General features: G+C 44.1%; 1 protein-coding gene across 10 annotated transcripts in view; it reads left to right on the forward strand.

The window, feature by feature from the left end:
- The window catches only part of LOC143764221 (uncharacterized), a 321,683-nt gene that overhangs the window by 27,363 nt on the left and 271,094 nt on the right, over positions 1 to 23,226 (forward strand). For 8 of the 10 annotated variants that reach the window (XM_077249606.1, XM_077249602.1, XM_077249607.1 and 5 more), the window contains one exon: positions 2,214 to 2,291. The exons of the other annotated variants lie outside the window; for them this stretch is intronic. The gene's annotated coding sequence lies outside the window, so the exon portion shown is untranslated. The remainder of the gene's footprint in view (positions 1 to 2,213; positions 2,292 to 23,226) is intronic. 10 annotated transcript variants of the gene reach the window in all.

Raw genomic sequence — 23,226 nt, forward strand, 5'->3', positions numbered from 1 at the left:
CATGGCAAGAAGGAGGAACTAAAAAAAGATGAAGATGGAGTCTGGAGGGTGAACACAAAGGTCTACCCCGTAATCTGTACCCTTCAGTGACAGAATGGGCACACGGTATCACCCACAGAGGCAAGAATCGGATGAATGACCTGATTTGGAAGACCTACATGGCACCTGGGATTTCTACTGTCACCCAAAAATATTGCAAGTCCTGCCTTGTGTGTGCAACATGCAATCCAGCACCGCCTCAGAAACATTTGGCTAAACCACTATCCCTTTCAGAGAGTTCAGATCGATCGTATTCAAATGCCAAAAGTAGGGAAGTGCGAGTACGTACTGGTAGTGACTGACATGTTCTCAGGATGGCCCGAAGCCTATCCAGTAACCAACATGACTGCCAGAGTGACTGTTAAGAGACTGGTGACTGAAGTAGTCTGCAGATATGGGGTCCCAGAGGTAATTGAGAGTGACCAAGTACCTGCGTTCATTGCAGCACTGTCTAAGGAACTATGAACATTAGTGGGAGCGGATTTGGGTTTACATACTCCATATCACCTACACAGCAGTGGGAAAGTAGAAACACTGAATGGCACCTTGAAAAATAAAATACTGAAAGCCAGTTAGGAGGTCAGACTTGGGACAGACATTTTGCACGTTGCCTTATACTCAGTCAGAAACACTACAAGGGGTCCCATTAAACTCACACCATACGAGATTCTTTTTGGGGGGCCTCCAAGATTGGGTCAATATTTTCCACAACAGCTAGCCTTGGGAAGTGATATTCTTGTAAATTATGTAATTGTTGTTACTAAAGAACTGTCAATAACACATGTACGAGTTTTATCATCCATTCCAGGTCCAGATTCCAGTGAAGGTACCCATGCTTTCCAACCTGGTGACTACGTGCTTGTAAAGAAGTTCATCAGAAAAGACATTCCTGGAGTCGAGATTTAAGGGCCCCTACCAAGTGCTCCTGACTCCTCATACTTCAGTCAGGGTTGCTGAGCGCCTCCTGGATCCATCTCTCACATTATAAACTTGTTAGACAGTTAGGGACAGAGTAGGATCTGACCTGCTTGTCAAAGTCCAGCTACAAAGGGAGGTTTTCCACAAGGGAAAACTTGTCTCAAACTGGTGAAAACTCCAATTCCCCCTCCCGGGCAAGACGGTCAGATCTAGGATGTGTACAACAGGGTTAGTCGCACATGTGTATTTTACTCTAAGGAACCATGGAGATGGGAGATTGGAGAGTAATAGATCCAGCAGGTTGGGAAGTCCCGAGGACACTGGTAACGCGCTCTGATATACCCCTGCAGTATACCCATAATTAGTCACACATTCTCTGATGTCATAATAACACTTAACATCGATGGGTTAGGGAACCACGGTGGGATCAAGATAAAAGAAAAGGTTAATAAAGTATTTAGGGGGGACTGTTGAGGAGAGCCATAAGATCAAATACTTAATTAACCTCAACACATAAGGTAATTGAGGAAAGCAACCTATAACATGTATTGTTTAACCTTACATAAGTTTTCCTCAGACAAAGTAAGACACTTAAGATGGCTGACATCTCCTCTACCAGAGCCGTGTGCTCTGGTATATGAACAATGAAGACACTGAAGATGGCTGCCATTTCCTGTCTCAGCAGACCATGCGGTCTGGTATCCAAGATTACGCCCACTCTGATGACCTCATGGATCCACCCACAGCGACGCCCACTCTGATGACCTCACGGACCAACCCACCTTGATGACCTCATGGATCCGCCCATGGACTTGCTCATGCCCAACCCACTAACCAATGGAATACATCCGATCACTCCCATTTTAGAGCTAACCGAGCCCCCTTACAGGAGATATATAACATTGTGTTTGACTAATAAACTTCCCTTCTTGGAGCTGAGCCACACATTGATCAAGAAGAGTTACAGCTGACTGTGTCTGGTGTATTTCTTTAGTGCACATGATCAATATATCCATTAGGCCAGGAGTAGGCAACTAGAGAATTGAACATTTATATTAATTGTTCAACCCTAATAATTACTGCAGTGATGTTTTTATTTTATTTTTTGAGTACACTGTTTTAAATGGAGGGGCGGTCCTATTACTGTGTAGAATGATACTATGTCGCCTTCTTCATGTGGTGTAATGTAGACGTTAGGAAAATTAAGTAATGTGTTCTGCAAGTGGAACTTGAGATAACTGTGTTCTTTCCTGCAGAGACGAGTCCTGGCTGGATGAAGTGATGGCGGTCTGTGCGGGATGAAAGATGAAGGACTTCACCTAGAGATGTCACTGGTGAGTCAGTGTATTACCTATACACTGACACTATACACTGTATACTATATACAGAGGTCCTGTGTATAATGTCACCAGTGATCACTGGATTACCTATACACTATATACAGAGCTCCTGTGTATAATGTCACCTCACCAGCGATCGCTGTATTACCTCTACACAGACACTGCATACTAAGTACAGATCTCCTGTGTATAATGGCACTTATGGTGATAGTATTGTGGGGTTTTTTTTATTATTGATCAGTATTGTAGTATTCAGTCACTATGTGGTGGTAATATGTGGTCTGGTCATGATGTTGTGGTATTTGTTCCTTGTATTTGATATTATTCGATCACTGTGGTGGTAATATGTCATCTGGTCATGGTGTGGCGGTATTTGTACCTTGTAGATAGTATTATAGGTCACTGTGGTGATAATATGGTGTCTGGTCATGGTGCTGTGGTATTTGTTCCTTGTATGTGGTATTATAGGTCATTTTAAAAATTGAAAAATAAATAAAAATATACCTAAATTGTATTGCATATTTTAACAAATATTTAATAGGTTACAGTAGAGCAGGGCCCGGCCAAAAGTGTCTACCTTGTCATTTTGGTGGCTTAAAAAATCTTTTGGCCAAAACAAAAGCTGCCGGCTATATGTGTGATCTGGTGATGGGAACTGTCAATGTGTGATAGGTGAGAAGTGGAGTTTTTCCAAGAGCGAGCGGTGGGACTGTGGACAGTTTGAGGGGTGGAGGCGGGGCTGGGGTGGAGCCTGGGCGGAGTCTCAAGGGGGCCCCAGAAATTTTGCCAGTATGGGGCCCCGAAATTTCTAGTGGCAGCCCTGATGTGGCCTAATAGTAGTGGAAAACTTGTCAGGGGTCTTCATAGAACACAAGGAGAACTGTCACCTTTACTAAATGTTTTCCCCAAAACAAGTAAAATTCCTCAATGATAACAGTCCTACAGTTACAATGGGGGAAATAAGTATTTGATCTCTTGTTGATTTTATAAGTTTGCCCACTGACAAAGACATGAACAGTCTATAATTTATAGAATAGAGATAGAATATCAAAAATAAAATCCAGATTATCGCCTTTTATAAATTATTTAAATGTATTTGCATTTTGCAGTGAGAAATAAGTATTTGATCACTTTGCCAAACAAGACTTCGGCTATATGCACAAGTTGCAGATTTGACTGTGGAATTTTCTGTGCAGATTCTGGATTTCTTGGCAGAAGACGCAGGTCAGAATCTGCGCTTTTTTTGCGTTTTGTGTGTGGTTTTATTTTTTTGCGGATTTTGTGGGGATTTCTTTCTTTTTTTTTACCCCTGCGGATTTCTATTATGGAATGGGAATGGGTGTATAAACGCAGCAGATCCACAAAAAAGATTGACATGGTCCTTTTTTTAATCTGCTGCATTTTCCGTGCAGATTTTTCAGCACCATTAGCACACCATTTTTTTTGCCATTGAGTTACGTTGTACTGTAAATCACTTGCGGATCTGCAGCGTTTCTGCATGGGGAAAAAACGCTGCGGATCCGCAGGAAATCTGCAATGTGTGCACGTACCCTGAATACTTGGTGGAAAAACCCTTTTTGGCAAGCACAGCAGTCAGACGTTTTTTGTAGTTGATGATGTTAGCACACAATTTTGGCAACTCGGAACTTCAACACCCTCCAAAAGTTTTCTATGGGATTAAGGTGCCATCCATTCTCTCATTGATGCGATGAAATAGTCCTGTGCCCTTAGCAGAGAAACACCCCCAGAACATAATGTTCCACCTCCATGCTTGACAGTGGGGATGGTGTTCTTTGGGTCATAGGCAGCATTTCTCTTCCTTCAAACATGGCGAGTTGAGTTAAAGCCAAAGACCTCAATTTTTGTCTCATCTGACCACAGCACCATCTCCAAATAACTCACAGAATCATCCAGGTGTTCATTGGCAAACTTCAGACGGGCTGCACATGTGAATCTTGAGCAGGGGGACCTTGCGGGCACTGCAGGATTTTAAACCTTTAGGGTATGTGTCCACGTTCAGGATTTGGTCAGGATTTTTTATCAGTATTTGTAAGCCAAAACCAGGAGTGGGTGATAAATGCAGAAGTGGTGCATATGTTTCTGTTATACTTTTCCTCTAATTGTTCCACTCCTGGTTTTGGCTTACAAAAACTGATGAAAAATCCTGACCAAATCCTGATGCAATCCTGAACGTGGACACATACCCTTACGGCGTAATGTGTTACCAATGGTTTTCTTGGTGACTGTGGTCCCAGCTGCCATGAAATCATTTACAAATTCCCCCATGTGAGGTGAGATTTTGCTTGATGCCCCAGATCAATGTCGATTGACAGTCATTTTGTATTTCTTCCATTTTCTTACTATTGCACCAACAGTTGTCTCCTTCTCACCCAGCATCTTACTTATGGTTTTGTAGCCCATTCCAGCTTTGTGCAGGTCTATGATCTTGTCCCTGACATTCTTAGGCCTGTCCCACACGTCCAGATAATTCCGGTACCGGAAAAATCGGTACCGGAATTATCCGTGTCCGTGTGCCCGTGCGTTTCTGCGGCACATCAGTGTGGCACACGTGCGGCACACGTGTGCCGCCCGTGTGCCGACTGGGTACCACACGCACCGTGCAGGAGACAGCGCTAGAGATAAGCGCTGTCCCCCCCACGTGGTGCTGAAGCCGCCATTCATATCTTTTCTGCAGCAGCGTTTGCTGTAAAGAAGATATGAATAATCCTTTTTTTTTTTGTTTCTAGTGTTTAACATAAAGATCCATGTCCCCACCCCCCTCCCACCCCCTGTGCGGCCGCCCGCTGTTATTAAAATACTAACCCGGCTCCCTCGCAGTGTCCTGTTCTGGCCGCAGCTTCTACTGTATGAGCGGTCACGTAGGGCCGCCAATTACAGTCATGAATATTCGGCTCCACCTCCCATAGGGGTGGAGCCGCATATTCATTTCTGTAATGGGCGGCCCCACGTGACCACATACAGTAGAAGCTGCGGCCAGGACAGGACACTGCGAGGGAGCCGGGTAAGTATTTTAATAACAGCGGGCGGCCGCACAGGGGGTGGAGGGGGGGTGGGGACATGGATCTTTATGTTAAACACGAGAAACAAAAAAAAAAAAAGGATTATTCATATCTTCTCTGCAGCAAACGCTGCTGCAGAGAAGATATGAATGGCGGCTTCAGCACCATGTGGGGGGGACAGCGCTTACTGTAGCGCTGTCTCCTGCACGGCACACAGACTGCACACGGACAACGTCCATGTGTGGTACGTGTTTTACACGGACCCATTGACTTTAATGGGTCCGTGTAATACGTGCGCTCCCACGAACACTGACATGTCTACGTGTGTCAGTGGCTCCGGTACGTGAGGAAACTGTCACCTCCACGTACCGGAGCCACTGACGTGTGAAGCCGGCCTTATAAAGCTTTTTGGTCTTGCCTAGCTTGTAGAGGTTAGAGTCTGACTGATTAATTGAGTCTGTAGACAGGAGTCTTTTATAAAAGCGACTATGTAAGACAGCTGTCTTTAATGCAGGTAACGAGTTGATTAGGAGAGTCTAAGGCCTTGTTCACACCATCCTTTTTTGTCTGCGGATTTTTCTGGTCCTGATTTGAGAAAACCTGCAGTGCAAAACCGCGGTGGATTTCCCTGCGGTTTTCTGTGCGGTTTCTCCTGCGGATTCCACTGCGGGTTTCCAACTGCACTTTCCTATTGGTGCAGGTGGAAAACAGTTGCGGAATCCGCAGAAAGAAGTGACATGCTACTTCTTTTTTTCCGCAGAAAATCAGCGCGGATTTTCAGGCGGAAAAAAGGATAGTGGGCACAGCGGATTGTGTTTTCCATAGGGTAACATTGTACTGTACCCTGCATGGAAAACGTCTGCGGATCCGCAGCTGCAAATCCGCAGCAAAAACCGCAGCATGTGAACATAGTCTAACTGGTCTCTAGGAGACAGAGCTCTTAATGGTTGGTAGGGGATCAATAACTTATTTCTCACTGCAAAATACATTTATATAATTTATGCAATGTGATTTTCTGGATTTTATTTTTAATATTCTATCTCTCAATGTTAAAATTCACCTACCCTTAAAATTATAGACTGTTCATATCTGTCAGTGGGCAAACTTACAAAATCAGCAAGGGATCAAATACTTATTTCCCCCACTGTAATTGTATCATGTCCATGGTCATACTCACACTGCTGCCTTATAGGGTCTCTGTAAAATACGGTGTTTTCCTTTAAATGCAATGCCTCACGTGAGGATATTTGTAGTACAACTACCATTGAACTTGTAAAAATCTGCAAGAAAAAGTCTGATTCTGAATTTAGAGGCGCAGTATAGACTTACTGACTTCTTTGTGTTATATTTTTAATCCATCATACATCTGTATGACCTCTACAGCCGTAGTTAGATAGTATTCATATGTTGCATTTTTCCCAAACTTTTTTCCAAACGTTTTTGTAGTGAAAAAAGACAACGTTTTACTGTAACAGCAAAGTTAATGAGATTTCTGAATCTCATGTACATGCTGCTTCTTTTTTTCATTGCAGATTTCAAGCACTTTCAAATCTGCTACATGTTAATTCTTTCAGAGTTTTGCCACATTTTTCACCAGTTCCAGTGCATGGGAAACAATGTATTAAAAAAACATATGAAAATACACACAAACGCAGCACAACACATACATATTTTAAGCTTTGTTTTTACTGCCATGGCTTCATTATTTGCAGCAGATTGTTTCTGTTGCAATTACTGATCGTGTCCACATACCCTGATACTGTGTTTAGCATTTGTACCAAATTCTCCTTTTTTTACTTTTTCTGAGTATGACAAATGGAATAGGGAAAGACTAAAGAGACATGTCACAAATGTGCCTGTATTATCCCTATATCTCGAGAGGCCTAATGTGCAGGGTTCAATAATTTAGATGCACTCAGGCCAATGTCCTCCAGGGTTGATTTCGCTGTAAAATGATCTTATGGTTTTCTCTTTCATGACATAAGATCCAGTTTACAAGTTTATCTGAGGGTTTTATTTCACCTGATTTCATGCAACAAAGAGGAGCAACACCTGAAGTCACTACAGCATCTTCTCCCTGAGCTCCAGTAGGCTGCTCAAAGAAACGGATACAACTCCAGTTATCTGTTCCCCCGTCTGTTTGTGGATACTGGTTGTTATTTTGTTAATTTTTTCAGCCCTCTGATATGAAACTTGACAAAATGGGACAAGGGCATTTTTCCCTTTTGTTATTTCTTCTTAATGGTGAGTGATTGTTATATTTTGATGAAAGTTTAAGGGTTGAAGCAAATACATCCTGTATTATACTCCAGAGCTGCACTCATTATTATGTTGCTGCAGTCACTCTGTACATACAGTACATTACATTACTTATTCTGCACTGATCCTTAGTTACATCCTGTATTATACTTCAGAGCTGCACTCATAATTCTGCTGGTGCAGTCACTGTGTACATACATTACTGATCCTGAGTTACATCCTGTAGTATACTTCAGAGCTGCACACATTACACAAAACAAATACCTATAAACCTGACCATACACCAAAAGCATGCTTAGTGCAGAGGTAAAAACCCAAGGTGAGCCATGGTGTCGGGATATATGGAATAAGGTTCAGTGCAAACATACGTTAATCATACCAAAAAGAGAAAACTCACCAAAAGAACCAAAAGTTTGCTAAAACAATGTGTAAATTTTATTAATACTTAAAAGTAAAAACACAAGTAGGATAGCAGATACAAGACAATGGTACACAAAAGGGTGAAGCCACGGTAAGCAAACAGGTTATTTACAAAGAGTACAAAGGCAGCGCCCATAATCCATTGCAAAGGTAAAATGCAGGTGTGCAGCATAACTGGATAATAGCAAAGGGCAAAAGACCAATAGAAGCGGCAAAATAACCACCTAAGGAGATAAGGACGCTATAAAAACAGTAGGGCCAGTATTTACCTGTGTATACCGTAGCTAGAGCACCCACCCCAACGCGCATTTCGGCTCACAGTGCCTTCTTCCGGGGGACAGTCACTCTGTACATACAGTACATTACATTACTTATTCTGCACTGATCCTTAGTTACATCCTGTATTATACTTCAGAGCTGCACTCATAATTCTGCTGGTGCAGTCACTGTGTACATACATTACATTACTGATCCAGAGTTACATCCTGCATTATACTCCAGAGCTGCACTCACTATTCTGCTGGAGCAATCACTGTGTACATACATTACATTACTGATCCTGAGTTACATCCTGTAGTATACTTCAGAGCTGCACTCATAATTCTGCTGGTGCAGTCACTATGTACATACATTACATTACTGATCCTGAGTTACCTCCTGTATTATACCCCAGAGCTGCACTCACTATTCTGCTGGTGCAATCACTGTGTACATACATTACATTTCTGATCCTGAGTTACATCCTGTATTATACTCCAGAGCTGCACTCACTATTCTGCTGGTGCAATCACTGTGTACATACATTACATTACTGATCCTGAGTTACATCCTGTATTATACTCCAGAGCTACACTCACTATTCTGCTGGTGAGGTCACTGTGTACATACATTACATTACTGATCCTGAGTTACCTCCTGTATTATACTCCAGAGCTGCACTCACTATTCTGCTGGTGCAGTCACTGTGTACATACATTACATTACTGATCCTTAGTTACATCCTGTATTATAGTTCAGAGCTGCACTCGCTATTCTGATGGTGCAGTCTGGTCCCGAGTGCCAGCGATAGTGCCGGGTATTGATGCGAGAGACTGGTGCGAGTTTCTCACACCACACTCGCAAGTGTGACCCCGGCTCTAGGCTGCAATTCACTGTACAGTATTAGTAGTATAGTAGAAAAGCATTGTAATATTCCGACCTGATAAATGGATCATAATAACCGAACAAATGAGCAAAACGCATGTTTGTCCCACATGATGACTTTTATCATTGGCCGCTCATTGTCCTCTGCAAACAGGACATGTGCTACCGATAACAAGACATTTCATGGAAACAGAACAATTGTATTAAAGATCTTCTGTGCAATTCAGGTTGGGCAGTCAAAAGGACCTAATAACCGACCGATTGGTTTCTATGTAGCTGATCGTCAGTCAATTAAATTTTCAGCTGCGTTTTGCAGTACCAGCAAAGTCTATGAGCTTTCAGGAAGGCTCATGCACACAGGTTTTTTTAGTGTCAGGATTTTGTCCTTTGCATGGTTTATGCACAATGGAGCATGTAACTTCTTTCAGCTTTTTTCCTGTGGTTTTTTTCATCATTTTTCACCCATTGAAATGAATGTATGGTGAAAAAACGCACACCAAAAACGCAGGTATCAGGTTTTGTTGCTCATTTTTGTGCCAAAACCTGTTTCTATAGAATAGGACTTTTTTTCCAACACTAAACTTTATCAGCATGCACAAGAGACAAATCTAGCATGCAAAAAAAACGAAAGAAAAACCAAGGAAAACATGCTTTTTCTCTGCAGCTTCTTTCCTGCCAAGAGATCAGGTTTTGCTGCAGAACAAAAATGTAGAAAAAACGGCTAGTGTGAACTTACCCTAAGACTTTCATACTTTGTTTATACTTTCCTGCTTGGTGCTCGGCTTTCACAGTGTTTAATGACTTCTGGTGATCAGGTCTGTCCTTGTGTTATGTCTTTACAATTAATATAGTGATTATTTTCTAATGATAAGCAATGAAAATTTGTGTCTCCAGCACAATAATTACTATGCTATGTACAATCTTCACGTTGCTGTAAAGTTTCGCCGTCATTCACATATCTGGAAATGTTGAGTACCTGCTATAAAACCGTTATCTACTATATACTGGTGGTCTCTTGTGCACTCTTCAGGTCTTACCAAACTACAGCTTCCACAATACTCTGACCTGACTTGGGGGCTGTCCACACATACCAGAGTTCTAAATCCTGTATAGATCTTCCTACAGGAATAAAAAAATATGCCTGTCTTGTAGTAATCCCACATACCAGCTCTAAGAGACTGAGCTTCAAAGCCACATGCATATTAGCCTGGAAGTGCACACATGGCTTCAAAGCTTGATTTTTTTCAGCCCTTGAGACATCATGCAATGACATTTATAGTTTTCCTAGCTGTACTAGAACCCATACAGCCATACCACAAATTAAAAGGTAACGGCAATATTTTTGCATAACTGCATAACTATTACTAATAGTAATAATATTCAGCCCAACATAAAGTTTTTCTTGTACCTTTGTGTTTTTTTTTCATCTTTATCTGTCCCGCAGCGCATCCAGCTTCACACAGCTAAATAAGCCAGTCCCACTAACAGGAGCTCTGTGGAACGCTCGCTCTGTCTGCAACAAGCTTTCCTACATCCATCATCTCTTTGTTACTACCAAAGTTTCCTTCCTCACCATCACCGAAACCTGGCTCACCCCTTCCGACACAGCCTCCCCTGCTGCACTCTCTTACGGTGGCTTCCACCTTTCTCACACCCCCCGCTGCAGCAGCAAACATGGTGGAGGAGTTGGTTTTCTCCTGTCAGACACTTGCTCCTTCACCCCAATCCCACTTCCACCCTCTGTTACCCTCCCTTCCTTTGAGGTGCACTCTGCGCGCATCTACTCCCCCTCCAACTGGCTGTCATTTACCACCCCCCAGGACCAGCCACCACCTTCTTTGACCACTTCCCCACCTGGCTACTTCATTTCCTTTCTGCGGACATCCCCACTATCATCATGGGCGACTTCAACATCCCCATTGACACTTCCCTCTCAGCTGCCACTAAACTTCTATCTCTCACTTCCTCCTTCGGCCTCACTCAATGGTCTTCTGCAGCCACTCACAAAGATGGTCACACACTGGACCTCATCTTCACCTGCCTCTGCTCCCTATCTAACCTCTCTAACTCACCTCTTCCTCTCTCTGACCACAACCGTCTCACATTCTCTTCCCTCTCCACTCCATGTCTACAATCCCCACCCCACAAACTTTCACACCCTCGCAGAAATCTTAAACATCTTGACCTACATTCATTTTCTGAATCCCTCCTCCCTCTCACAGATATAAGTTCCTTACACAATGCAGATGATGCTGCCGCTCTATATAACACCACAATAGCTGTAGCTTTGGAATCTGCTGCCCCACTTACACATACCAAAGCTCGCAAAATCAACAGATAGCCCTGGCACACCAGCCTGACCAAAGAACTGAGGCGAGCTTCCAGGGCTGCTGAGCGCAGATGGAAAAGATCCCACTCCAACGAGCACTTCATCGCATTCAAACAGTCCCTCACTACTTTCAAGACCACACTCGCCACAGCTAAACAAACCTACTTCTCATCTCTCATATCCTCCCTGTCTCACAACCCTAAACAGTTATTCAACACCTTCAATTCTCTCCTCCGTCCCCCAGCACCTCCTCCCTCCCCACTTATCTCAGCTGAAGACTTTGCCTCATTTTTCAAGCAGGGAGATTGATAACATCAGAGACAGTTTTGGTCAACAACAACCAGAGCCCTTCCTCCCGACTTCCCAGCCCTCCACCTTCAAATCCAACTTCTCCACCATTACAGAAGATCAACTCTCCACTCTACTCTCAAGATAGCATCTCACCACCTGTGCACTTGACCCGCTCCCATCCCACACCTCACCAAAGTATTCATCCCAGCCCTAACCCATCTCTTCAACCTATCACTAACAACTGGTGTTTTCCCCTCAAGCTTTAAACATGCCTCAATCACACCTATCCTCAAAAAGCCTTCTCTTGACCCATCCTCTGTATCTAGCTATCACCCTATATCACTTCTCCCTTATGCCTCCAAACTACTGGAACAACACGTCTACCTTGAACTGTCCTCCCATCTCTCTTCTTGCTCCCTCTTTGACCACTTACATGCTCCCTCTTTGACCACTTACAATCTGGCTTCCGGTCACACCACTCCACTGAAACTGCCCTAACTAAGGTCACCAATGACCTCTTAACCGCCAACAGCAAGCGACACTACTCTGTCCTCCTCCTCCTCGACCTGTCGGCTGCCTTTGACACAGTGGACCATTCCCTATTATTACAGACCCTCTCATCCCTTGGCATCACAGACTTGGCCCTATCCTGTGTCTCATCATACCTAACAGACCGGACATTCAGCGTCTCCCACTCACACACCACCTCCTCACCTTGCCCCCTATCTGTCGGAGTCCTACAAGGTTCAGTCCTTGGGCCCCTGCTCTTCACCATTTACACCTTTGGCCTGGGACAGCTCATAGAATCTCATGGCTTCCAGTATCACGTCTATGCTGATGACACACAGATCTACATCTTTGGACCAGATATCACCTCCCTACTAACCAGAATCCCTCAATGTCTGTCCACTATTTCATCCTTCTTCTCCGCTAGATTTCTGAAACTTAACATGGACAAAACAGAATTCATCATCTTTCCCCCATCTCACGCGACCCCCCCAACAAACCTATCCATTACAGTGCATGGCTGCCCACTCTCCCCAGTCCCACAAGCTCGCTGCCTCGGGGTAATCCTTGATGCTGATCTCTCCTTCAAACCACATATCCAAGCCCTTTCCACTTCCTGCCGACTTCAACTCAAAAATATTTCACGAATCCGTACATTCCTCAACCAAGAATCTGCAAAAACCCTAGTCCATGCCCTCATCATCTCTCGCCTTGACTACTGCAAACTCCTGCTCTGTGGCCTGCCCCTCTAACACTCTCGCACCCCTCCAATCTATTCTAAACTCTGCTGCCCGACTAATCCACCTGTCCCCCCGCTATTCCCCGGCCTCTCCCCTCTGTCAATCCCTTCACTGGCTCCCCATTGCCCAGAGACTCAAGTACAAAACCCTAACCATGACATACAAAGCCATCCACAACCTGTCTCCTCCATACATCTGTGACCTCGTCTCCCGGTACTTACCTACACGCAACCTCCGATCCTCACAAGATCTCCTTCTCTACTCCCCTCTTATCTCCTCTTCCCACAATCGTATACAAGATTTCTCTCGCGTATCACCCCTACTCTGGAACCCTCTACCACAACACATCAGACTCTCGCCTACCATTGAAACCTTCAAAAAGAGCCTGAAGACCCACCTCTTCCGACAAGCCTACAACCTGCAGTAACCACCGATCAACCAAACCGCTGCATGACCAGCTCTATCCTCACCTACTGTATTCTCACCCATCCCTTGTAGATTGTGAGCCTTCGCGGGCAGGGTCCTCTCTCCTCCTGTACCAGTTATGACTTGTATTGTTTAAGATTATGGTACTTGTTTTTATTATGTATACCCCTCCTCACATGTAAAGCGCCATGGAATAAATGGCGCTATAACAATAAATAATAATAATAATAATAATAATAATAAGCAGTGTTATTCTTGTCTGCTAAAACTACATTTCCCAGCAGCACCCTGCTTTTCCTCAGTGCTGCAGACCCCTCCCTCCCTCAGCTCTTCTGTTTACTTACTGTGGAGATACAGATATCATCAAAGTATGGTAATCCTTTCAAGGTCCTCACAGTGATTTTTATACAGTAAGATGCCTCCACACATAGTATATGGCCACCAAAGTGCCCTTCATTATTGTATGTTACCCGTCACAGACCTCACCACACAGTATGATGTCTCCCACAGTGTACACAAAAAGAAAGAAGAAAGATGTGTTCAAAAAGATTGATCGGTTGCACTTCCTAAATTTAAACTGTGTAAATATTTGTCATTTATAATTTTAAATGTAGGAAGTTTTTCATTGCATTTATCTTACACATGTTTCAGTTAGCACACCATCAATATACAGGTAGTGCCCAGTCCATTGATCCTTTTTTTTCACATGTTCAGCTGTTATGCCCGCATATTCAGCAATAATATATATATATATATATATATATATATATATATATATATATATATATATATTGGACAGAGACAACATTTTTCGAATTTTGGTTATAAACATTACCACAATGAATTTTAAAGAAAACAATTCAGATGCAGTTGAAGTTCAGACTTTTCAGTTAGGGTTAGGGCTCCTTAACATGTGCCACCCTGTTTTTAAAGGGACCAAAAGTAATTGGACAATTGACTCCAAGGCTATTTCATGAACAGGTGTGGGCAATCCCTTCGTTATGTGATTCTTAATTAAGCAGATAAAAGGCCTGGAGTTGATTTGAGGTGTGGTGCTTGCATTTGGAAGGTTTTGCTGTGAAGTAAACATGCGGTCAAAGGAGCTCTCCATGCAGGTGAAACAAGCCATCCTTAAGCTGCGAAAACAGAAAAAACCCATCGGAGAAATTGCTACAATATTAGGAGTGGCAAAATCTACAGTTTGGTACATTCTGAGAAAGAAAGCACTGGTGAACTCATCAATGCAAAAAGACTTGGGCGCCCACGGAAGACAACAGTGGTGGATGATAGCAGAATAATCTCCATGATGAAGAGAAACCCCTTCACAGCAGCCAACCAAGTGAACAACACTCTCCAGGAGGCCGGCGTATCAATATCCAAATCTACCATAAAGAGAAGACTGCATGAAAGTAAATACAGAGGGTTCACTGCAGGGTGCAAGCCACTCATAAGCATCAAGAATAAAAAGGCTAGACTAGACTTTGCTACAAAACATCTAAAAAAGCCAGCACAGTTCTGGAAGAACATTCTTTGGACAGATGAAACCAAGATCAACCTCTACCAGAATGATGGAAAGAGAAAGGTATGGCGAAAGCGTGGTACAGCTCATGATCCAAAGCATACCACATCATCTGTAAAACACAGCGGAGGCAGTGTGATGGCGTGGGCATGCATGGCTGCCAGTGGCACTGGGTCACTAGTGTTTATTGATGATATTTTAACAGGGCAATGACCCCAAACACACCTCCAGGCTGTGTAAGGGCTATTTGTCCAAGAAGGAGAGTGATGGGGTGCTACGCCAGATGACCTGGCCTCCACAGTCACCAGACCTGAACCCAATCGAGATGGTTTGGGGTGAGCTGGACCGCAGAGTGAAGGCAAAAGGGCCAACAAGTGCTAAGCATCTCTGGGAACTCCTTCAAGATTGTTGGAAGACCATTCCCGGTGACTACCTCTTGAAGCTCATCAAGAGAATGCCAAGAGTGTGCAAAGCAGTCATCAAAGCAAAAGGTGGCTACTTTGAAGAACCTAGAATATAAGATAGAATTTCTGTTGTTTCACACTGTTTTGTTAAGTATATAATTCCACATGTGTTAATTCATAGTTTTGATGCCTTCAGTGTGAATTTACAATTTTCATAGTGATGAAAATACAGAAAAATCTTCAAAAGTTTGGACACACCTTCTCATTTAAAGAATTTTCTGTATTTTCATGACTATGAAAATTGTACATTCACACTGAAGACATCAAAACTGTCAATTAACACATGTGGAATGATATACTTAACAAAAAAAGTGTGAAACAACTGAAAATATGTCTTATATTCTAGGTTCTTCAAAGTAGCCACCTTTTGCTTTGATGACTGCTTTGCACACTCTTGGCATTCTCTTGTTGAGCTTCAAGAGGTAGTCCCCGGGAATGGTTTTCACTTCACAGGTGTGCCCTGTCAGGTTTAGTAAGTGGGATTTCTTGCCTTATAAATGGGGTTGGGACCATCAGTTGTGTTGTGCAGAAGTCTGGTGGATACACAGCTGATAGTCCTACTGAATATGAAGAATATAGTACACCGCACACTCTGTATGTGTATTTTGCAAAATAGTGATGAATTTATTGACATGAAAAGCGACCAGAGGTAATTATTATGACGTTTCGGCCCTGCCAGGGCCTTAATCATACAATCGCTATGGAAAAAAAATAAAGACAAAATATGTAAACATACAATATATACAATAACTCATATGCCAAAAACAAAATAAAGTTCCCAACCTGGATAAAAGAAAGGAAAAGATAAAACAAGAGAGGATAAAACATGATAGCAGTGACATGACATGATACATTTGTACAATATAACACCACGTAAATCCCCAAAATGGAGATATAGTCAAAAGCAAGATCGCAGGGTCAGACTAAGGTACTTGAAACCAGTCCATATGATAGTCAACATAAAGGATTCAAAAAAAGGAAAAGTATTACCTTTATTGTGCACAGAGAAGAGGGAAGAGTCCTTGTAGTTAAAGGCATACACTGCAGAGAAGATGATATAGGTACGTGAGATGAAGGAGGTACATAGAGTATAGGAAATGGTAAAGGTATATGGTGTACCTTAAATGCCGAGTAGTTATGCGTGTAATAACGCAAAAATAGCCCTGAAGTGGGTTCTGTGGAAATGTGAAAAATGAGTATGTCAGGGGCATGCGATCACTAAAGGTTACTGGATGCTGCGATATAGGTAGCAGGGTCAGGGCCCAATAGGAGAGAGTAGGTTACCTGGTGAGTGGAGTTACTGTGCGGCGCTCCCGCGCCCTGCTGCCGGTGTGTAGCGTGGCCGGCGCTGCAGTGTTTAGTGAGCGCTAACCGGAAGTGGTGCCTATGACACCGGAAGTAAGGCGAGCGGTCCGGGACCGCTACTGCGCATGCGCGGCCGGCGATTCAGTGTGTGCCTGGTTGCTAGGTGACCCAGGCGCTGTGCATGTCGGCGGCTAATAGCAGACAAGTATGTCTGTATAAGCAGTGCAAATGAAGGCTTAGGATGCTAGGTGACGCTGGAGCTGCTGCAAATAGCCAGGGGGGGCCCATACCTGATGCGAAATATGCTTAGCAAATATGCCTAATGAGGGGAGACCCTGGGGCGCATAGAAAAGCTAACCAGGGCATAGAGAAGTGATAAGAGAACTGTAGCACTTATGGCACAAGTAGGATGGAATGTTGTGGGAAGCTAGAAAGGGGATATTACTACAGGTAATACGTATGTTGTAGGTGGCAGATATATGAATGGATAATGTAATGTTTCTAAGGAACTCACCAGGTGTCTCAACGGATCTGCAAGGGAAGAGGAAAATGTTAGAAAGCTCCAATGATTAGATCAGCCAATCTATTTCCCTATTCAAGCCCCTAGGCGCAAGGGTGTCTAAGGTGTATATCCAAAAGGTTTCCCTGGATTTCAGCCGTTTGATGTGATTACCGCCCCGTCTAGGACGGGGTACATGTTCCAGGACCTGAAATCTAAGTTGGGCCACTTTTGTGAAAGCAAGACACACAGTGGCCCAACTTAGATTTCAGGTCCTGGAACATGTACCCCGTCCTAGACGGGGCGGTAATCACATCAAACGGCTGAAATCCAGGGAAACCTTTTGGATATACACCTTAGACACCCTTGCGCCTAGGGGCTTGAATAGGGAAATAGATTGGCTGATCTAATCATTGGAGCTTTCTAACATTTTCCTCTTCCCTTGCAGATCCGTTGAGACACCTGGTGAGTTCCTTAGAAACATTACATTATCCATTCATATATCTGCCACCTACAACATACGTATTACCTGTAGTAATATCCCCTTTCTAGCTTCCCACAACATTCCATCCTACTTGTGCCATAAGTGCTACAGTTCTCTTATCACTTCTCTATGCCCTGGTTAGCTTTTCTATGCGCCCCAGGGTCTCCCCTCATTAGGCATATTTGCTAAGCATATTTCGCATCAGGTATGGGCCCCCCCCCTGGCTATTTGCAGCAGCTCCAGCGTCACCTAGCATCCTAAGCCTTCATTTGCACTGCTTATACAGACATACTTGTCTGCTATTAGCCGCCGACATGCACAACGCCTGGGTCACCTAGCAACCAGGCACACACTGAATCGCCGGCCGCGCATGCGCAGTAGCGGTCCCGGACCGCTCGCCTTACTTCCGGTGTCATAGGCACCACTTCCGTTTAGCGCTCACTAAACACTGCAGCGCCGGCCACGCTACACACCGGCAGCAGGGCGCGGGAGCGCCGCACAGTAACTCCACTCACCAGGTAACCTACTCTCTCCTATTGGGCCCTGACCCTGCTACCTATATCTCAGCATCCAGTAACCTTTAGTGATCGCATGCCCCTGACATACTCATTTTTCACATTTCTACAGAACCCACTTCAGGGCTATTTTTGCGTTATTACACGCATAACTACTCGGCATTTAAGGTACACCATATACCTTTACCATTTCCTATACTCTATGTACCTCCTTCATCTCACGTACCTATATCATCTTCTCTGCAGTGTATGCCTTTAACTACAAGGACTCTTCCCTCTTCTCTGTGCACAATAAAGGTAATACTTTTCCTTTTCTGGAATCCTTTATGTTGACTATCATATGGACTGGTTTCAAGTACCTTAGTCTGACCCTGCGATCTTGCTTTTGACTATATCTCCATTTTGGGGATTTACGTGGTGTTATATTGTACAAATGTATCATGTCATGTCACTGCTATCATGTTTTATCCTCTCTTGTTTTATCTTTTCCTTTCTTTTATCCAGGTTGGGAACTTTATTTTGTTTTTGGCATATGAGTTATTGTATATATTGTATGTTTACATATTTTGTCTTTATTTTTTTTCCATAGCGATTGTATGATTAAGGCCCTGGCAGGGCCGAAACGTCATAATAATTACCTCTGGTCGCTTTTCATGTCAATAAATTCATCACTATTTTGCAAAATACACATACAGAGTGTGCGGTGTACTATATTCTTCATGTACGTGGGGCTCATACAGCCCATTACACCTGCACCTCGCTCCCCCATTACTCTGAGTGCGCGCCAATTTTCTTTACTAGTCCTACTGAATAGACTGATAGAATTTGAATTATGGCAAGAAAAAAGCAGCTAAGTAAAGAAAAACAAGTGGCCATCATTACTTTAAGAAATGAAGGTCAGTCAGTCCGAAAAATTGGGAAAACTTTGAAGGTGTCCCCAAGTGCAGTGGCGAAAACCATCAAGCGCTACAAAGAGACTGGCTCACATGAGGACCGTCACAGGAAAGTAAGGGTATGTGCACACGTCCGGATTTCTTGCAGAAATTTCCTGAAGAAAACTGGAAATTTTCTGCAAGAAATCCGCATATTTTTTTTGGCGGTTTTTTTTTCGTTTTTTTTCGCGGTTTTTTTAGCATTCTGCAAGCGTAATTAGCTTGCAGAATGCTAATGTTTTCCAAGCGATCTGTAGCATCGCTTGGAAAACTGACTGACAAGTTGGTCACACTTGTCAAACATAGTGTTTGACAAGTGTGACCAACTTTTTACTATAGATGCTGCTTATGCAGCATCTATAGTAAAAGATAGAATGTTTAAAAATAATAAAAAAAATAAAAAAATGGTTATACTCACCCTCTGCAGACAGCCAATCTCCTCAGCGGCGTCCGTTCCTATAGATGCCGGTGTGGTTCAGGACCTTCGATGACGTCACGGCTTGTGATTGGTCGCGTGAGTCACATGAGCGGTCACGCGACCAATCACAAGACAGCGACGTCACCACAGGTCCTGAACCACACCATCTATAGGAACGGAAGAGAGAGCATGCACCGGAGAGGCGGGAACACTTCGGGGGCCATCAGAGGGTGAGTATATCACTATTTTTTATTTTAATTCTTTTTTTTTTACCAATTATATGGTGCCCAGTCCGTGGAGGAGAGTCTCCTCTCCTCCACCCTGGGTACCAACCGCACATAATCTGCTTACTTCCCGCATGGTGTGCACAGCCCCGTGCGGGAAGTAAGCAGATCAATGCACTCCTAGGTGTGCGGAATCCCCGCAATTCCGCATTTTTAATGAACATGTTGCTTTTTTTTCCGCAATGCGATTTTTTCGCGGAAAAAAATGCAACATTTGCACAAAAAATGCGGAATACCCTGTAAATAATACGAGGCATATGTAAGCGTTTTTTTCGCGTTTTTATCACGTTTTTATAGTGAAAAAAAGTGAAAAAAACGCAAAAAATCCTGAACGTGTGCGCATGGCCTAAGACCAAGAGTCACCTCTGCTTCTAAAGATAAGTTTATCTGAATCACAAGCCTGAGAAATTGCAGGTTAACAGCAGCTCAGATTAGAGACCAGGTAAATGCCACACAGAGTTCTAGCAGCAGACACATCTCTACAACAACTGTTAAGAGGAGACTATGTGCAGCAGGCCTTCATGGTAAAATAGCTGCTAGGAAACCACTGCTAAGGACAGGCAACAAGCAGAAGAGACTTGTTTGGGCTAAAGAACACAATCTGTGCTTTGGTCTGATGAGTCCAAATTTGAGATCTTTGGTTTCAACCACCGTGTCTTTGTGCGACGCAGAAAAGGTGAACGGATGGACTCTACATGCCTGTTTCCCACCGTGAAGCATGGAGGAGGAGGAGGTGTGATCATGTGGGGGTGCTTTGCTGGTGACACTGTTGGGGATTTATTCAAAATTGAAGGCATACTGAACCAGCATGGCTACCACAACATCTTGCAGCGGCACGCTATTCCATCCAGTTTGTGTTTAGTTGGACCATCATTTAAATCGAGATGGTTTGGGGTGAGCTGGACCGCAGTGTGAAGGCAGAAGGGCCAACAAGTGCTAAGCATCTCTGGGAACTCCTTCAAGATTGTTGGAAAACCATTCCCGGTGACTACCTCTTGAAGCTCATCAAGAGAATGCCAAGAGTGTGCAAAGCAGTCATCAAAGCAAAAGGTGGCTACTTTGAAGAACCTAGAATATAAGACATAATTTCAGTTGTTTCACACTTTTTTGTTAAGTATATAATTCCACATGTGTTAATTCATAGTCTTGATGCCTTCAGTGTGAATGTACAATTTTCATAGTCATGAAAATAGAGAAAAATCTTTAAATGAGGTGTGTCCAAACTTTTGGTCTGTACTGTGTGCATATATATATATATATATGTAGCGCCCCCACCGCCGCAGGGCCGAGGGGTACCCGGTACCGGGCCTCTGAGTCTCTGCTCTGGGGTTGTCACGGTGGCTAGACCCGGTCCGTGACCCTGCTGAGGGGCGTACAGTGATAGGTGTAGATGGTGATGTTGCGGTGCAGTGTAGGTTGTAGTAAATAACGAGGACACCAGGTTGCAGTCTCTTTACCTCTTTACTGAAGATCTCTGGGTCCTCAGTCCGGAATCCGGATAACCAGGCTGCGCAAGTCCGGCCGGTCCAATGGCACCTCCAGAGTTCTCTTAACAGGTGGAAATCTGTGCCTTCCTTCTAGCGCTAGGTGTTGCGGTCCTTCCCTGCTGTGCTTACGGAAAGTCCCCACAACTGTTGTGTCTGTTTCTTAAGTTCCCTCACAACTCGATTAGATGATGTTCTGCTAATCCTCCGTCCCTCCCTGATGTTACGGTTAGGACGGCACCCGTATGACGGGTAGGCTCGGAGCTCTTCCGGGACCCTAGAGTCGCCCCTCTCCACAAGTTGCCCCCCAAGACTGCATAGGTGATTTAGGTGAGACAGCCCGCCTTAGACTGACTGTCCTGCCGTTGGTTTAGAGTATTGCCTGAAGCTGAATATTGTAATACTCCCTCGGCGTTCCGGCCGCCGGTTGTGCGCCTCAGTAGGATGTTGCCTCGGTCTCACAGCACGACTCCTACTGGTATTCTCCTTCTTGCTTTGATCTCGTTTCTCACTCAGCACAATCTATCTCGCTTCCAATCCCTCCTTGGGCACCGCCGCTATGCTGAGCAGATACGGTCCCGTTACGTTCGCTCAAGTTGCCAGGCCTCTGTCAGGATCCCACCCCTGACAGGGACCCTACCGAATCTTCTCCCACAACACCATCTGCCACAAGGTGTTGCCTGGTTCCAACCCAGTCAGCTTTCTGTCCTAACTTCCTGCCTGACCCCCAGTTTTACCAGTATGTGAGGAGTGGCCTAATGAATAGAACCCTTAGCACCCCCTGGAAGCCCGGCTGTGAAATGTATTGGTGTCTGTGATACCTGGTCAGATGAACTCCTTCAGTGCCATCAGACGTACCATAGCTCCCCTTAGTGGCGGAGCCACAGTACTGCAACGACCAGGACTCTGGGGCGCTGCATATATATACGGTGTATGTATATATATATATATATATATATATATATATATATATATATACTCAGCTCTGACACACAAAAACTCACTTAGCCTGTGCACTGCTCCTCTTCAAGCTTCCCCTCTGCTAGTCATGTGATCCAAAGGTCCGGCAGGATCTATTTCTTCAGTCTTTTCATAGACTGAACTGTCACCTCCCTGCTCTAAAAGTAGAGAGAGTGCAGACTGAGCCCCGAGCCTGGACCACCCCTTTAAGCAGGTCGGTTTTAGGCCGGTTTCACATTTGTGGTTGTGTCCGCAGCGTTTCGTCCGCAATAATCCACATGCGTTGTGTATTCCTATATTTAACATTAGGGACGCAAGTGTCTGCGTTTGATTGCGTTTTGCCGCGTTTGACGACGCATGCGTCGTTTCGTCGTCTGCGGTTTGGCGCGGTAAACGCTACATGTAGTAATTTTAGAGGCGTCAATTTGCCGCCTAGAAACGTATGCGGTTGTTAGCGGAAGAAATGCGGCAAAAAAAGCATTGCTGTCTATGTGAACGCATGCGTTTACCAGCACATGCGTTTGCTTGCGTTCGTGAATGCATGCGTTGCACCAGAGAAAAACATGTCTAGACACTGATTAGTCACCCCCACATACAAGGTGATAAAGGGAGGGAGTGGACAGTTGCAGGTCACTACTCAGCAGACAGAGAAGCAGAGCAGACAGACAAAAGCACCTTGGAGGAAACGAGTCTGAACAAAGTGAGTATATCCTAGCCAATGCCTTTATTTTCTATTTTCTGTCTCTACATGTCCTAATTTCTGCCATTTCTTTCTGCATGCATGCATCAGAATGTCTTCTTCTTCTGATGAGGAGCAACGTCCTGGGCCTTCTGAAGCCGAACATGTCAGTGAAGTGAGTACTCACCTCCTCAGATTGGTAAGTATTCATTGTCACATCAACACATATGACAATTTTTTTTTTCCTTTTT

The sequence above is a fragment of the Ranitomeya variabilis genome, chromosome 4 (genome assembly GCF_051348905.1).
Source record: "Ranitomeya variabilis isolate aRanVar5 chromosome 4, aRanVar5.hap1, whole genome shotgun sequence".
NCBI classification, from domain to species: domain Eukaryota; kingdom Metazoa; phylum Chordata; class Amphibia; order Anura; family Dendrobatidae; genus Ranitomeya; species Ranitomeya variabilis.